The following is a 6,000-nucleotide window of genomic DNA, read 5'->3' as shown; positions in this document are numbered from 1 at the left end:
GAGTTCAAAGGAGAATGTTGTCCTAGACTGCACCCTCTGAGCTCTCAAGAAAAAGAAAATCAAGGGGTATTGCCAAGAGATAGAAAACTGAAGGCAGCTCTGACATGGGGAATAGGCAGATATCTGAGCCAGTGGTAAACACCATAAATAAGGACTGTTCATCTCTATAAGAGTCTCAGTTTCCCAGAACAGCAGGAAAGAGAACCAGAAAGCTGGGGGTCTATAACCCTGAGCACACACAAACTCAGTGGGCTTGGGCCCTGCTCAAGGGCTCATCTGGAAGGGTGAATCCTCCACCTCGCTGAGACCCGGGCACAGCAGTTAAGATGGGAGGTGACTTGTTTGTAGAGTACAGCAGAAGGGCAAGCAGAATTTAAGCTGGAGAAGATAAGCTGTGGCCCGCAAAAGGATGAGACAGCAGACAGAATGGATGGGCAATGAGAACAGCCCTGTGCTGTATCACAACACCAGCACTTAGGGGCAAGCCACGCAACAGTTCCAGCCTGCAGCCCACTATATGTCCCTCTAACTACCTGCTATGCATCAGCAACAGTCTGCTACAGGGGCCGGCATGGGTCAAGAATCTCCACCGTGATGAAATTCTTTTGTCTTAATCATAGTTTGATCCCCAGTGATAATCATTGCTAAAAGGAATGACTGTCTCCCAGCACACACAGTCTTGAACAGCACAGGACAGACACTGCTCACTGCTGTGGGAGTTGTCAACAAAGGTGCTAAAACTTGAACAAATTGCCTAACTCAGCACTATTTCCCTCCCACTGTCAGGATAAACCTAGGCAGTGTGGAACAAAAGCCCCTGCCCCATTCAGAGAGAGAAAAAAACCTCCAGATGAGGTGCTCAGGCTGCCGGCCAAGGCAGAAACATGGTGGATGCTAGTTGCCAAAGAGCATTCATGATGGCAGTGGCTCACCCACATGAGGAGAGGGGAGATGAGGTTGGCAGCTCACCCACGTGAGGCTCAAGCTCAGGGTCTGGTCCAGTATCTTCCCTCTCCACAGCTTCACCAGCAGCTTCTGAAAAGACAACAACTACAGACCCCTCATCACAGACCAAATAAATACCATGTAAACTGATGGTGACAATGACCAAGCCATGTCTCCTGACCTTTGAAGCCATTCTGCACAGCCACACCACGCTCCTCAACATAGGCGAACATTCTCTTCCTGCAGTGGGTTCAGCTTCCAATACACCCTAAGCAGCCACAGTATCTCAGACTTCATGTTTCGCATGACAACTGCATCCTTCTCCTTCCTACAGGCACAGCTTCTGCTTCAGGTCCTGAACAAGGCATGGGAAAAAAGATAGGTACAGTGAGCTCTAGGAGACAGGAAAAATACCTCTACAAGTGGCGAAGCCAGGAGACTGAAATCTGAGCATTGCAACTTGCATAAAGTCAAAAGTGAAGGCATGGCTCAAGTAATAGAGCACTAGCCTTGAGCAACAAAGCTAAGCAAGAGCAAGAGGCCCTGAATTGAAGCACCAATATCAGTCCATGCACATGCACACACATGTGGGCACATGCGTCCATGCACGCGTGCATGCACGCGCACACACACACACAGACGCGTGCGCGCGCGCACACACACACACACACACACACACACACACACACACACACAAACAATGACTTGCAGACATAATCACTTTACACTGGGCCTGCAATGGCCACATCATACAGAGCTAAGAGCCACAGTACATGATTGAGCTTGGAGAAGCTGTGGAGGAGGGGACAGAACTGGAATCTCTGCTCTCATTCCATGATCCACAGGGAACAGACAGAGCCTCTTTCAGCCACGGAGAAGTGAGGGAGCAAAGGGCAGGTCCTGGATCCTCAGAGGACAGGAGTAGTTCCTGTTCAGCCAAGCCCAACAATGCTGCTCTCTCCCTGAAAGCCTTCATGGAAGCTGTCCATACATGCTATCCTAGAGTCGGTAGTGTTACAAATGTCTCTGGATATTGGGATGTCCTGTAGGAATAAGAACATCTACTCCAAAGGAATTTAGCAAGACAAAATTTACTCCTTCAGAAGGGTGTGTCACCAACCAAAAATTTGGCAAACAAATACACACAGCACACACTGTTCCCTTTAATTCCTAAAGCCAAGAGGCTTTGCCCATGTGCTCAGACTGTCTGAGCTCAGATACAGAATGTGCAAAAGGATGTGAATGAACAGGGTGTCACAAACATTCAAGGGTCTTTGTAAAGGATTCTTAAAGTACAGCAGGCAAAAGATATAACCAAAATGTAATCAACAAACGCCAAACAACCAGGCCAACAAATAAAGTTTCAAAAAAAATTCTCACAAGATTGGCAGAAAGGAGCCAATCTACTTTTGATAGAAAAGAAGCTTTTCTCACACTAGGAAACATGATCAAGCCTGACTCAGAGTAAGGCCTCATGTTATATCCAAGATGCTCCAGACACAAACCAAGGAAGGTTTAATAAGAGACTCCAAGGGACTGCAGCCCCATGGAGGGAAGGGTGAACCAGACCTTGAAGAGACTCAAGGGAACATAGCTGCAAAAGAAGTTACACGAAGCCATTCTCCCTCTCCTTCCTACCAAGACAACCTTTTTTTTGTTTTTATATTAAAAAAAAAGCTCTGGACTGGGAATGTGGCTCAGTAGTTCAGTGCATGCATGAGGCCCTGGATTCGATTCCCCCGGACCACATAAGGAGAAAAAAAGCCAGAAGTGGTGCTGTGGCTCAAGTGGTAGAGTATTAGCCTTGATCTGAAGAGCTGAGGGACAGTGCCCAGGCCCTGAGTTTGAGCCTGACAAAAAAAAAGAAAGAAAAGAAAAAAAGCAAAAAAGAAAAGATCTTATTACAAAGCCAAGTCTGTATCTTACAACCCTCCTGCTCAACCCAAGTTTTAAGATTACAGGTATGCATCACCATACTTAGCTGGACCACAGTATTTTGGTAATACTGGGATTAACAAAAAACAACCCATTAAGCTTGCTAGGATTGTGCTGCATCAATTAAACCATTCACCTAACTCAGGGCCGCAGCTTTTGAAAGCACCCTGGGGATTTGTTCAGTGTCACTCAGGTACATACACTCCCGGGGAAGGCAAACTCACAGAATTTTGGGCTCTATCACACTTGCTCACTTAACTCAGGACCTCCTAGAGACATTACCAGAAGATTTAGTATAGCCACTGGGCTACAGTAGCAATTCCCCATAAGAGAGAACACTGGGCACTCTTTAGAGGCACTTCTTTTTGTCACAGAGGAGCAGTAGCTTGTGCCTTTCACTGACACATGATAGGTAGAAGCCTGGTGTATTGCTGAACACCTCAGAAATCACAAGCAAATTCACAGAATCCCCAGACCAATGTAACAGTGGGAGCTCAGGCCACTGTGTGCCAGTAGCCAGCATCTCCTCCATCCCTCCACTTATGCATGATATTTTTTTTTCTTTAGACTCTTAAATCCAACACATCTCAGCCTCTCTCACTGTTATCCATGGAATCCTAATTCTACACTTCACCTTCACCAGCCTTCAGCTGCCACTTCCATGCCAAGTCTAAGCCTCTGGCAGAGAAAGGTAGACCCTACCCCACAGGGATGACAGGTGTGTCAGGGGCCCAGGCACACCTGCTCCATCTTTCTAGGGCACCAACTATATCCCAAAGAAATTGCACTTTCTTTCTCTTTACAAATGCCAAAGAATGATAGATTATGTGCTTCAATTTCTAACTCAAAGGGTCTAAAAGGAGGAAGAAGGACAAGGAAGAAGGGAGGACAAGGGAAAGGGAAGAAGGCAAGACACCCATTCACACTTGGATCCCAGCTTCTCCAGACCAGTCCTGTCCTCTGTTTTTCGCTGACACTCAGGGAGCTCCATGGGAAAAGAAATAATGACATGCGGGAAGGACACAGCCAAAGCCAGGCATCCAACAGGATATAGCCAAAGCCAGGCATCCGACAGGTCACAGCCAAAGCCAGGCACCCACCCAACAGCCCTGTGGTCATGAGAGCCCCTCTCTGATACAGCACTAAGTATCTGGTGCCAACCAGCAGAATGCTTGACAATGAACAGCAAGAAACAGCACAGTCCAATTCAGGTTCCAGAATCCCCTGGATCTACCAGCTAGAACACAAATCCTCAGATATTTGCATTAACTACAGACTTTTTTAGATAAAGGTTATCATTTTCTTTTTTAGGGGGGTCCAGTTGTGGGGCTTGAACTCTGGGCCTGGGCGCTGTTCCTCAGCTCTTCAGCTCAAGGCAAGCGCTCTACCACTGAGCCACCTTCCCAGCCCCAAGGTTACTAATTTCTTAAGTGACAGCAATCACACAATTGTCAACTATCACTCATATTTTAACACCCAAAAGAATATAGAGGACCTCTCCTCAGAAGACAGGGCTTGTTGAGAAGGGTAGTATACTATACAGAGCTCTAAGGAACACTAACTCCATCACTAAGCAGGCCAGTTCACAGAAACTTCCTCTGTTCCCTTGCTCATCTGCATTAGGACATCACTGCAGAATGACTCCAGACATGGAGGGGAAGGAGATAAGAAGAGGAGTTGAAGGCAAAGCCAGGGAGAGGTCTGGTAGAGCAGTCAGTGCAGAGGTACGCAGGACAGCACAGGATCCCTCCCCTCCTTCAGACCCAGAGACCTAGTCTCAACTGGGACTTAGCCCACCCACCCCACCCCCAGCCCTACAATCTGGACTCCTCCTGGAGGCCTTCCCACTTTGTCAGCATTCCCAAGAACTTGAAGTTAAACAGAACTTAAATCAGGGCAAACGTGTAGATGGAATCACTGCACAGTACACAAATGGCTCCAAAGGCTGATGTGGTGAAATGCCCAATCCTGCTTCTCCACCTGGTTTTCTCACAGTGCTGATGGAGACCTATGATTACAAAATATCCTCCTCATGAAAGCAGAAGACACACTGATGCTCCTCCTCCAAGTCTCTCCAAGAACGTCATCAGCATCCACTAGTCCATGAGCGGGAGCACAATGTTGAGCACTCAACCAAGAGGAAAGCAGTCACTAGGAGAGGATACGCACCAGAAGGAGAGCACTCACTCACCAGGAAAAGAGCACTCATGAGGAAAAGAGCACTCACCAGGGTGAGGAAGCCATTGTAACAATCGTTTACAGCATTCCCTGGCCTCCTACAATCACCCCAAATATGTCAGTATACCAGGATGAGATCTGGAGGACAGATAGCTGCCTCAATGACATAGGATGGGAACTTAGGCCAAAGTGTATTCCTAGACATCACCCTTACCAGCCTATCCTTCTGGGCTGCTTACCTGAGATATTCAGGACTTGACCAGGACTCTCTGCGCCCAGATATCTACCAGACATCTCACAGGGCACATACAGTTCACCTGCCTGTTCTGCTGCTTCTGCAGCTGTAGAGAACTTCTGGAACAGAAGTAGAAAGGTCCTTCCACTGTCTAAGAAATGAAGTTCAAGTCCTCATGTTGGAAAAGATGTTAGTATTTATCCCCAATTCTTCCATGGCCAACATCTTTCTCGAAGGCAAAGAAAGGTCAGAGCCAACCTCTCACACCCCATCAACTGTTGCACACAACAGTGTTTTGCATAAACTCTTCCCCTAAACCCCCTGTGAGCCCACAGGCACAATCTGCAATTATTTGAGCCAGAACTGTCTGTTTCCAAAGAGGAATGAGGCATACGAGCATGTGACCAAGTCCATGTGAGAGCTGGCCTGCACCCAAGCACAGAACGAGCCATAAGAAGAGGTGGTCAAATGCAATAGAATTGAAAACCCAGAAATGAACCTACAGACCTATAGCCATCTAATCTTCGATAAGGAAGCTAAAACAATAGAATGGAAGAAAGACAGCCTCTTCAGTAAATGGTGCTGGCAAAATTGGTTAACTACATGTAGAAAACTAAAGCTCGATCCTTATATATCACCCTGCACCAGAATCAACTCCAAATGGATCAAAGACCTTGAACTCAAAGCAGACACTCTGAAAACATTAC

Source organism: Dipodomys merriami, unplaced genomic scaffold (assembly GCF_024711535.1).
Source record: "Dipodomys merriami isolate MVZ:Mamm:240054 unplaced genomic scaffold, mDipMer1.0.p SCAF_1157, whole genome shotgun sequence".
Taxonomy (NCBI): domain Eukaryota; kingdom Metazoa; phylum Chordata; class Mammalia; order Rodentia; family Heteromyidae; genus Dipodomys; species Dipodomys merriami.
The sequence above is the reverse complement of the archived record's forward strand: the minus strand, read 5'-3'. Positions refer to the sequence as shown.